Below are 12,025 nucleotides of genomic sequence, written 5' to 3'. Positions count from 1 at the left end.
AAAAGCAGACGGCAGCTGTGACTGGCCCAGCCTTTCCTCACTGTGAGATTTGGAATTCCATCAGAGCCTCAAGGTCTCTCTCCTTCTGGCATGGGCCAAACTTTTTTTTTTTTTTAAATTTTTTTTTTTTTAGTTCTGTTTTTAAAAAATCTTTTATTGGAATGTAGTTGCTTTACAATGTTGTTATTTTCTGCTGTACAGCAAAGTGAATCAGCTGTACATATACATAGATCCGCTCTTTTTTGTATTTCCTTCCTGTTCAGGTCACCACAGTTTCGAGAAGAGTTCACCTAGGTTCTGATTAGTTATCTATTCTATACATAGTAGTGTTTCTGTTATCAACCCCAGTCTCCCAATTCATCCCACCCCTTCTTCCCTGCTTGGTATCCATGTGTTTGTTCTCTATATCTGTGTCTCTGTTTCTGCTTTGCAAACAAGGTCATGTATACCATTTTTCTAGATTCCACATATAAGGGATATGATTGTTTTTTTTCTTTCTGGACTTAATTCACTCTGTGCGACAGTCTCTAGGTTGACCCACGTTTCTACAAATGACCCAATTTTGTTCCTTTTTATGGTTGAATAATATTCCATTGTATGTACTACATCTTCTTTATCCACTCCTCTGTTGATGAATAATTAGGTTGCTTCTATGTCTTGGCTGTTGTAAATAGTGCTGCATTGAACACTGAGGTGCATGTGTCTTTTTACTGGTTCCAAATAGGAAAAGGAGTACGTCAAGGCTGTATATTGTCACCCTGCTTATTTAACTTATATGCAGAGTCCATCATGAGAAACGCTGGGCTGGAAGAAGCACAAGCTGGAATCAACATTGCTGGGAGAAATACCAGTAACCTCAGATATGCAGATGACACCACCCTTATAGCAGAAAGTTAAGAGGAACTAAAAAGCCTCTTGATGAAAGTGAAAGAGGAGAGTGAAAAAGTTGGCTTAAAGCTCAGCATTCATAAAACTAAGATCATGGCATCTGGTTCCATCACTTCCTGGGAAATAAATGGGGAAACAGTGGAAACAGTGTCAGATTTTATTTTTTTGGGCTCCAAAATCACTGCAGATGGTCATTGAAGCCATGAAATAAAAGACGCTTACTCCTTGGAAGGAAAGTTATAACCAACCTAGACAGCATATTAAAAAGCAGAGACATTACTTCGCCAACAAAGGTCCATCTAGTCAAGGCTATGGTTTTTCCAGTAGTCATGTATGGATGTGAGAGTTGGACTGTGAAGAAAGCTGAGCACTGAAGAATTGATGCTTTTTGAAGTGTGGTGTTGGAGAAGACTCTTGAGAGTCCCTTGGACTGCAAGGAGATCCAACCAGTCCATTCTAAAGGAGATCAGCCATGGGTGTTCATTGGAAGGACTGATGCTAAAGCTGAAACTCCAATACTTTGGCCACCTGAAGCGAAGAGTTGACTCATTGGAAAAGACTCTGATGCTGGGAGGGATTGGGGGCAGGAGGAGAAGGGGACGACAGAGGATGAGATGGCTGGATGGCATCACTGACTTGATGGACGTGAGTTTGAGTGAACTTCAGGAGTTGGTGATGGACAGGGAGGCCTGGCGTGCTGCGATTCATGGGATCGCAAAGAGTCGGACACGACTGAGCAACTGAACTGCACTGAACTGAACTGGGAAGAAAAGTTCTAACAAAGTTCAGAGGACCTTTGAAGGAAATGCTGAAACAACAGTTGACTTAAATGCTCTGGAAAGATGGCTGCACTTGGAGGCAAGGAGACAGGGATTTGAGTCTCTGGGATATGAATTTGAGTTTCTGCTCTGTTTCTGGGAACCTTATGCTGACCTTGCCTTGGGCCTCTCATGTGGGCTTTCTGGGCATCAATAAGCACCTCCTGGGCTGTCATGAGGTGAGGGCTGTACAGCATCATTAGATGTGCAGCATAAAATGCCTGCTCACCACCTTAGTTTCCGAGAGATCAAGGTGTGGGTGAGGCGCTCTCTGGAGGCTCTCAGGAGTATGCACCCTCTTTTCTTCCAGCTCTGGTGGTCTCTGGCATCCTTGTCTTGTTGATGCTTCACTCCCAGGTCTGCTTCTGTTTTCAGGTGGCGGCCTATCTCCCCATCTGTATAACTTCCTCCTTATAAGGACAGTAGTTACTGAATGAGGACCTGCCCCAGTTAAATAGGACCTCATCTTAACTTCCCTATGTCTGCAAAGACCCTGTTTCTAAATAACATCACATCCCAAGTCCTGGGAGTTAGGACTTAAATGTACCTTTTTTTTTTTTAAGGGTCACGACTCAACCCATAGCAGTCAGTGTTGACCCTGACGATGAGTACCCAGTAGCATGTTCCTAAATGTCCCCCAGGTGTAGTCTGAATGGTGGATGAGGGGAAATCCAGGCCGTGGGAGGGGTGTCTGAGAACAGAGCCGCCCTGTGTGTGGGCAGAGGCAGAGTTGGTGAACTCTCTTGGGTTTCCCTGATAGCTCAGTTGGTAACGAATCCGCCTGCAATGCAGGAGACACCAGTTCGATTCCTGGGTCCTGAAGATCCACTGGAGAAGGGATCGGCTACCCACTCCAGTATTCTTGGGCTTCCCTTGTGGCTCAACTGGTAAAGAATCCGCCTGCAATGTGGGAGACCTAGATTCGATCCCTGGGTTGGGAAGATCTCCTGGAGAAGGGAAAGGCTACCCACTCCAGTATTCGGGCCTGGAGAATTCCATGGACTGTATAGTCCATGGGGTCGCAAAGAGTCGGACACGACTGAGCGACTTTTACTTTCACTTGGTCCTCCTGGGATCCTGGGATCGCACAAAGGCACATTCATTCTCTTTAGTATCGCCTCCTGTTACCGCTGTGACCCAGTGTGAAGCGGGGAGGGTCTTGGGGTTGGGGAGGGGAGACTCTACTGACCTCCAGACCACTTCCGGATCACAGAGGCCTCTTCCGGGTCACAGATCTCACCTCTTCTGGTGAGAGGGTGGAACCTCTTCGGCGGGCTCTGAGACACTACCCGGTCTGCACAGGGAGGTGCAGGGGCATGCTGCCTTTCTGAAGGCCTGCCCAGGGCAGCCCAGGGGTGCTGCTGGAGTTATCTCCTTTGGGACCATCCTCTGGGCTCTGCTTAGTCATTTTCAGAGGAAGACGCAGCAGAAACGGCACGTCGGCTTTAGACCCGGATGACCACGCCGGTACATTTTAGTTTTGTTTTTGTCACACTAGCTGACGTGCCTAGAACAGCTCTCGGTCCGTGGGGTACACAGCCTTCCAGGGGTGCAGAATATATTCTGTTGTCTATATGTGTTCACAGAGTGCCAGGAGGATCTAGAAAAGGGCCCTTTACCCAGCTTATTGAGAAGAAGAGGGACCATGGTCCAGGGAGGCAGCCCCTACCCCCTGGACCACAGGATGGTGAAGAGAAGGGAACATAGCATTGGACAGGATGGGAGGATGAGCGTGGTGGGTATTCCATCTGTGATCCTCCGCGGCAAGCCTTTGGGATGGCTGGGGTTTGTTTGTCAGCTAGTGCAGCAGCAGGTAAGGGACTTCCCACAGGGCGCCAGTGGTCGAGAACCCACTTGGTAATGCAGGAGACTTAAGAGATGCAGGTTCGATCCCTGGGTGGGGAAGATCCCCTGGAGGAGGGCATGGCAACCCACTCCAGTATTCTTGCTTGGAGAATCCCATGGTAAAAGGAGCCTGGTGGGCTACAGTTCATAGGGTTGCACAAAGTTGGACATGACTGAAGTAACTTAAAATGGCAAGGCAAATGAACAGGTAGGAACCTTGTTTGCTCCTTGGATGCAGTCACGTTTCAGCGGGAGTTAACACTTCTTCAGGCTTCAAACTGGTTCTCTTCAGAAGCTGTAAGAACAGCTAAGGTCCTGGAGGACAAACCGTTGGTAACAGGCTCCAGTGCCTCTTCTGGTGTCCTACGTTTTACTCGAAGGTCACTCAGATTGTGGATCTAATGCCGTCTCCAAGGGGCGTCTCTTACCATAGGACAGAGGAAGCTGTGAGGTCTCTTCCTGCCCCTGACACCAGCATCCATTGGGTTCTATTGTACCTGGTTCCATTTCATGGCATGCTGTCGAAGAAGAGCCAGGGATCTTCCCTGAGTGCCAGGTGGCTTGAAATATCTCATTAGAAATAGCTGTGTGGGAAGAAACAATATTTTTAGCAGTGGGTAGGAAGTGTTACTGAAATATGACTTATTTGACATTATAGAACTTAGAAGCATCAGTTCTAGTCAGATGGTGTGAGAGTAACTGTAACCCCTGTGGAGACCGCAGATCAAAGGGCTGAAAAATGGGATTCAGCACTAGCAGCTTTCTCCTTTTTTGCATGTTAGTAAGTTGTACTGAGCCTGTCTGAGGATTCAGCATTACTAGAGACAATGCTTGGCTTCAGGTTGCACGAATATTACTCTGGGGATGACTCGATGGGCTCCTGGAAGAGTTCCGGGGCTTGGGGAGTTGATCAGGTCTCTGGGTGGCTCAGATGGTAAAGCAGCTGCCTGCAATGCGAGAGACCTGGGTTCATTCCCTGGGTTGGGAAGATCCCCTGGAGAAGTAAATGGCTGTCCACTCCAGTGTTCTTGCCTGGAGAATTCCATGGACAGAGGAACCTGGCGGGCTACAGTCTATGGGGTCGCAAAGAGCTGGACATGAATGAGCAACCTAATAACAACACACTGAATTTCTGATTAGGTTGTTTCCAAAAGAGTGTGTGGTGAGTCCAGCTGCTCGATGCTCAAAAGCCAATAAACAGGCCAGGTTGGTGAAGGGGAAAGTTTGCTTTTGTTCAGATGCTGGCAACTGGGGGCGGGAAGGGTCCAGTGTGGTCATCATGTAGTTAACTTCTTCCACTTGGTGGGGATTTCAGTATCTATAAGACAGCTCACAGGATATGGCTCAGAATATTATCTACAGCCCCTGAGAAGGAGCTAAAAATCCTTGTCTGTGCTTAATGACTACGTCATTATTATTTGATCTCCTTTGTTTTCCTCTGTTTTTGTATGTTCTCATTTCTCTGATTAATCTTATTTGACTAAAGCTTTCCACAGGCAAAAGGCAGGCAGAGGACATGGACTGTAGGGTCCTGCTCTGTTTCAAAGTGGGGTCCACAGTGAGGCTATGGTGTGAGGTTTGCTTCCCTGGAGGCAAAAGAGAAGCAGTTTGCCATGAGGCGAACTCTCCAGGGTTTAGCGCTCGGGGTGTTTAGCAGGAGAAGCACCCAGGATGGGCCTGGTGGAAGGAAGGGGCAGAAGCAGGAAGCTGGTGCCATAACCTTGCTGGTCCTGAGGGGGTCTGGTTGACACCGAGAGTGTGAGTTGCTCCATACTAAGCCCCAGTGGCTGTTCTCTTTATCTTTGCATCCATCGACCCCTAGGCATGGGCCACCCTGGCTAGGAGGGTGACCTTGGGCCAGTGACTCTGCAGCTGAAGCTGTTCCCAAAGGGCATACAGCTGATCCCAAAGGCCAACCCCAGTCCCAGCAAGGGGGGTGGGGTGGGAAAGTCTTCCCTGAAAGGGTGTCCAGATCTTGTGTTTCCCCATCCAGCCCAGGAAGATCCAAGTATACATTTCACTGGGTGTCCTGACTGCTTGATCGTTAAGCAGGTCACAGCCCATTGACTTAGGAGGATGGCCTGTTACTCTTGCTGTGAGGACTCAGAATTGCTGTTTGAGACAGGGATGCATGGCCAGTGTAGTGGAATCGGTCCTTAAGCCTCCTTAGTGCTCTAACCTGACATCGGCATGGCTCACAGGTCCCGGATACAGTGCTTTCATTTTTGACAGAATACTCACCTGGGCAATCTGAGAGCCTGGCAGTGGTGGGGGGGGCGGGGGGCGGGGCGGGGTGAGGTCCCCCACCCAGTGTCCCTCCTCCTCTTTGCAGCTCCTCTCATATGCCTCCCAGGGACCAGCTTGGAAGGTGGTCTTTGTTGGGCATCTCTGTATTGCAGGCTCCCACAAGAGTTTGATTTCCCCCCTAATTTAAAAGAGTGGCTTTGGTTCCTCCCTGCTCAGAAAGATTGCTAAAAGGAAGACAGTGAACATTCTGGATGGAGAGGGGATGTGTAGGGAAAGGATGCTACCATAGGAGTTGGGGATCCCAAGTTTGCCTTTACTCATGAGAGGTGGGTAGGGGTAAGTCCCATTATTTTCCTGGGTGTCTCTTCCTCTCTGTGAGCGTGGAGGATAGGGCAGGTGGTCCTCCAGGTCCTTTCTAGGGTTGCGATTTCCTTCCTGTCTCCGCTGTGGGATGCGGTCTTACACTGTCTCCAGTCCACTCAGTTCTGGGTTGCTGGGTCCCATTCCCCTTGGTGTCTGCCCTTCCTCACCTTGCAGCCAGCCCTCTTCTGCTACCTGCCCAATGTTCACATTTCCTTGTCTCCTTGCCAGTGCATTCAAACACTGACCTGCTCTTCCACTAGGTAGCCCCACCCCTCTTACAGCAGGTGGGGAAGACAGGTCGGAGGGAGGCTGGATGGGGGCACTGATTTAAGGTCAGTCTGGTATGCGTGGACAAGTTGGGTGGAGGGGCTGACAGTTCACTGCCAGGCTTGGGGCAGGGGTATGACGAAAGCAGAATAGATGGGGAGGGGGCTTGTCCTTAGGAGAGTATCACTGAGCCCAGGATCTGGTCCCCAAAGCCAGACTCGTCAGCCAAGTGATGGATCTATGTTAATATGGTTTCATTCCTGGAAACCGCCCATGCCCTGCTCAACTCAGCTGAAAAGGCAAGAAGAATTGATTCGGGGCAAGAATCTGAAAGTGTCACTACATTAGGAGCTGGAGTGGTGAGCTGGGAGCGTCTCCCCAACATCAGGGCTGATGCCAGACGGCCAAGCTGTCGTTTCTGGCGGGGTGACAAGGCCCTGATCCTCTGATGTGAGGCACTTGCTCATTACCTGGCATCCCAGTGGTCATGACCATCTGCTCGGTGTCCCCCCCGCCAACAAGATGGCAGAGCAGATTGCACAAGACAGTGCTGGCGTGCCAGGCATGAGGAGGATGAACTCGCTGCTCGCAGGACAGAACAAGGGTGGCCTTCCTAGTGCTGCTGGTATTTGAAAGGGGCTCCTAGTTAACATACAGGAAAAGGCCCTTCTGGTCACTGAACCAGGACTTAGACCTTGTCCTCAAATGATGCTCTACTTCTCCATGAATTGCTTGATTCCAGACACCGTAAAAGCACCACATCTGTTCAAATGAGGAAGCGATTGGTACTGGCCTGAGTAAGCATACTCCAGAGGTCTGGGCTGTCTACTGCCAGCACATAAGAGGTTTAACTGATAAAAAGCATGCTTCTGGGTAACTGTTTTCCAGCCGTGCCCGTGGTACCTGTGTTTGAGTTGAGTTAGTTCGGGTTGTACTAGGTAAACCCTAGGATCATAGTGACTTAGTGCATCAGAAGTTTATTTCTCCACTGTGGAGCATCCAGTGGGCAACTGGGGTTGGGGAGTGCGGTTCCAGTCCACGTGGTCATTCAGAAACTCAGGCTTTCAGAGGTTTCACTTCTTTAATGTGAGGCAGGGGGACCAGGGCAGGGGTACTCAACCCTCAGGTGGAAGAGCAGGTTCAAGACCACGTGCAGGATTTCTAGAGCCAGTCTCCAAGGGTACACACTGCTTTTGTCCGAGATTGTATTGGCCAGAACTAGTACTAAGGAACACTAACTGCCAGAGAGGATGCCAAATTCAGTTGTTTTTTGTGGTTGGGGATAAAGAAAAAGTACAGCTATGTCTGTGTTACAGAAAGTGTGGAGAATTGTTTCTAAAACATTCTTTCTCATCATTGGTGCATAGAGGCTATCTACTGTCTATCCATCCCTCTGTCTTTTAGCTATTAGTCCTCTGTCTGTCTAGCCATGCATCCATTTATTATCTTTTTATCTAGCATCACCATCTATCTGTCTGTATCTACCACCATCATCACTATCATTGCCCATCTTTAATGACAGAGTGATTCCCCACTCCCGACGACACCTTCCACAGAAAAGTGAAGATCTTGCAACAACTTGCATCCAGTCACATGACTCCCTTCTCCTGCCTTTCTATGCTAATCACCATCCTGAATCTGATCCTCACGTTTTGCCAGACATTTTCAGAGTTGTGTCTTCTCCACACGGATCCTAAAAGTATATCTATTTTTAGTTTGGCTTTTGACTTTGTAGAAAGGATTTCAGGTAAGTGCTCTTTGACCCACTTTTTTGTGTAAACATTCAATTGCCATGGTTCGTCCATACTCTGGGATGATGTGGGCCATCATTCACTTTGCGATTCTGCCCCAGTTAGTTCCTTCCGCTCTGGCAGATGTGTGCCAGGGTGATTGCAGGTTTGGTATTTGAACAATGCTACCATCATCATCATTTACATACCTCGTGTTCTCATTGAGTGAGAATAGTTCTATCCTGTCGACTAGGAGCACAGTTGCTAGAGTGCTTAGCTTGATTAGATTATGCTAAACTGTTCCTCCTATCAAAAAATGGATGAAAGACTCCATGTGTCCATACCTTCACCAACACACGATAGAGACATTTTCATTTTTACCAATCCCTTTATCATCAGGAGCATAGCACACATACCTTTTTATACTTATCTTCCCCTGATAGCTGAATTCCCTAAGCTATCCTCATTTTCGCTACTTCTGACTGCATCCCAAGGCAAGAAACGGCACAAGATCTCAAGCCAACTCTCAGATGGGAAGAGACGTTCTGATTGAAGAACCACAAAACGGGTAGACCCACAGGCAGGCTTTTGTCCGTTTGTGGATGGGTAGCCCCTGCCTCCGTGACATTTTTATCCCTGCGTCTTTCCATCTTGGCCACTCCAGACACTACTACATGGGCTCTACAATTCTGCTGATTTTAGGAAAAACAGCACAGAAATCAAGACCAAAGAGCAATCCTCTGAGAAGCCAAGGCAAGTTAAGCAGGCTAGGGGAGCAGGGAAACGGGGCTGAGATTGCCTGCTGGCTAGCTGATGGACAGCCACACTGCATTGTCGGAGTGCAGATGAAGATAAGAGTGATCGTTTCCCCTGCAGCAGCTCAGCTCAGTCCGGCTCTGTCCTCCTCTGCAGTAGGTTACAGGTGCACAACTGTGCCTCCAAGCCCCAGCTGTGATGGTTGCATTCAGAGCTGCCCTCAATCTGTCTGGTTCAGTAGGGGCAGAACAGTGACGATCTTGTGAAGATAAATCACATAAACAAGTTACAGTAATGGAATACTTATTTATGAACTGTGTTTGTGAAGGCTTGGATCGACTGTTTGAAAGCCAGCTTGTGTTGGTCTTGCAGCTTGTTAAGAAAATCCACCTGTTTTAAGGGTGCGCCTGCTCCACCCAGGCAGCTGGCACCCCGGGAAATGAAGAAGCCACGTTGCTTTGCTTCTTTCAAGTCAAGGGTGGGGGCAGGGTGGAGCCTGGGCTTTGAGACCTGCGTGGCTTTTCCACCTGGGCGCGCAGCGTTTTAGTTTGATGGAACAGGCAACAGAAAACATAAAGGGCGTGTTCTTCTCCCCTGTACTTTCTCCTCCCCTCTCCTACTCTTTGTGGCTTGGTGATTTATTTTTTCTGTCTATCTTTGGCTTTCCTCCCAAGACAGAGGCTCTGTGTTTGCTCTGATTTGAAGGGATGAACCAAGGGAAAATCCAAGTACTCCACCCACCCCGCCGTGTCTCCCCTCTGATGGGGCAGAAAGAGAAAGAAAATGCCCCTGGCCCCCTGTGACTGGCAGGTGCGTGGGAGTTTACCCATTCATACTCTATGAAAGAAAATGACTTTTCTTCTTCTTTTTTAAAATTTTATGTTGCAGTATAGCTGATTAACAATGTTGTGATAGTTTTAGGCACACAGCAAAGCAACCCAACCATATGCATACATGCCTCCATTCTCCCCCAAACGCCCTTCCCATCTAGCCTGCCACATAACATTGAACAGAGTTCCTTGTGCCATTGTGGCTTATCCATTTCAGATATTTTATTTATTTTTGACTTCACTGGGTCTGCCTTGCTGCGTGCAGGCTTTCTCTAGATGCAGCAAGCAGGGCCTGCTTTCTGGTTGCAAAGTGTGGCCTCTCCTTGCCGTGGCCTCTCCTGTTGCAGAGCACAGTCTCTAGAGCACGTGGGTTTCAGTAATTGTGGCTCTCCGGCTCTAGAGCACAAGCTTATGGGCTTGGCTACAGTCTTCCTGGACAGGGCAAACCCTCGTCCCCTGCATTACAAGGCAGATTCTTAACCACTGGGATGCCTGGGAAGCCCTGGTTATCCATTTTAAATATAGCAGTGTGTACATGTCAGTCCCAAACTCTTTAACTATCCCTTCCCCCATCCTTCCCCCACCCCCGGGAGCCAAAAGTTCTTTCTCTAAGTCTGTGAGTCTGTGTTCAGTTCAGTTCAGTTCAGTTGTGTCTGACTCTTTGCGACCCCATGAACTGCAGCACGCCAGACCTCCCTGTCCATCACCAACTCCCAGAGTTTACTAAAACTCATGTCTGTTGAGTCAGTGATGCCATCTAACCATCTCATCCTCTGTTGTCCCCTTCTTCCACCTTCAGTATTTCCCAGCATCAGGGTCTTTTCCAATGAATCAGTTCTTTGCATCAGGTGGCCAAAGTGTTGTCATTTCAGCTTCAGCATCAGTCCTTCCAATAAATATTCAGGACTGATTTCCTTTAGGATAGACTGGTTGGATCTCCTTGCAGTCCAAAGGACTCTCAAGAGTCTTCTCCAACACCACAGTTCAAAAGCATCCATTCTTCGGTGCTCAGCTTTTTTTGGAGAAGGCAATGGCACCCCACTCCAGTACTCTTGCCTGGGAAATCCCATGGGTGGAGGAGCCTGGTAGGCTGCAGTCCATAGGGTCACTAAGAGTCGGACCTGACTGAGTGACTTCACTTTCACTCTTCAATTTCATGTATTGGAGAAGGAAATGGCAACCCACTCCAGTGTTCTTGCCTGGAGAATCCCAGGGGCAGGGGAGCCTGATGGGCTGCTGTCTATGGGGTTACATAGAGTGGGACACGACTGAAGCGACTTAGCAGTTGCAGCAACAGCTTTCTTTATAGTCCAAGTCTTATATCCATACATGACTATTGGAAAAATCAAAGCTTTGACTAGATGGACCTTTGTTAGCAAAGTAAGGTAAATAAGTTCATTTTCTTTGTAAATAAGTCCATTTGCTTTGTAAATAGGTTCATTTGTATCAGCAAATGGTGTTTCTTCTGACACAAGTGCCCTGCCAGTCCCCTCAGACCCGTCAGCTGGGCGCAGCTGGGCTCCCTGCCTGGTCCTGCCGGACTCCTCAGGCCGTCCCTGCAGAGGCCTCGCACAGGGCCCCCTAGGAAACCCGGACAGAAGGTCTCCCACCCTCTGGACCACCTGTCAGCCCCACCTCTGCCCACATCCCCTGTCTCTACCGCTTGCTGGAGATGAAGGACCAACATTGAAACCTCAGCAGGAAGGTTAAGCCTCTCAAGTGACATGAGTGAGAGAGCCAGCCACCGCTTACTAGCTGGTATGGGTATTTTATTTATGTGCGAGGAGATAGGGATTCTGGGTGTGTTTCTGCAGAATGGCATGCAGTGAGTCCCGTGTGCGAACATTCTTGAGAGATCAGAGCCTTGGAGGAGCTGTTCTCTGTGGCACTGCCCGTGCCTAGGGCGACCCCAGCACATAGCAAATGCTCAGCAAAACCCAGGTGATGATTAAGGGGGATCTGAGTGAGGCTGTAGGAGATGCTGGCTCGGGCAGAGGCTGTCCAGTAAATGCCATGGCAAGTCTGAGGGGCTGGAGTCCTTGGGAGCCTTGGGCTCTGCAGAGCCTGCTGGAGTCTACATTCCAAACTCACACGTCCTGACAGGGCACAAGGGGTCGGAGAGGGACAAGTGGCCAGGGAGCAGGCACACGTGTGTGCGTCCTCAGAGGCTGGCCCAGGCTGGGGGCTTGTTTGCTACTCACTGCTCTGGGTGTCCTCAGCCAGCCCCGGGCAGTACGTGCACAAGAATGACAGATACGGTTCCACGGCCCGGGGCCTGGGG

The 12,025-nt window shown here is 49.1% G+C and overlaps 1 protein-coding gene across 3 annotated transcripts in view; it reads left to right on the top strand.

Annotated features, from left to right (window-relative positions):
• Positions 1-12,025, top strand: part of ZMAT4 (zinc finger matrin-type 4) — a 376,556-nt gene that overhangs the window by 54,480 nt on the left and 310,051 nt on the right. Inside the window, exon 1 of one of the 3 annotated variants that reach the window (XM_070781471.1) lies at positions 2,984-3,173. The exons of the other annotated variants lie outside the window; for them this stretch is intronic. The gene's annotated coding sequence lies outside the window, so the exon portion shown is untranslated. Of the gene's footprint in view, positions 1-2,983; positions 3,174-12,025 lie in introns of those variants that run through there. 3 annotated transcript variants of the gene reach the window in all.

This window comes from Bos indicus, chromosome 27 (genome assembly GCF_029378745.1).
Source record: "Bos indicus isolate NIAB-ARS_2022 breed Sahiwal x Tharparkar chromosome 27, NIAB-ARS_B.indTharparkar_mat_pri_1.0, whole genome shotgun sequence".
NCBI classification, from domain to species: Eukaryota; Metazoa; Chordata; class Mammalia; order Artiodactyla; family Bovidae; genus Bos; species Bos indicus.
The sequence above is the reverse complement of the archived record's forward strand: the minus strand, read 5'-3'. Positions and strand labels throughout refer to the sequence as shown.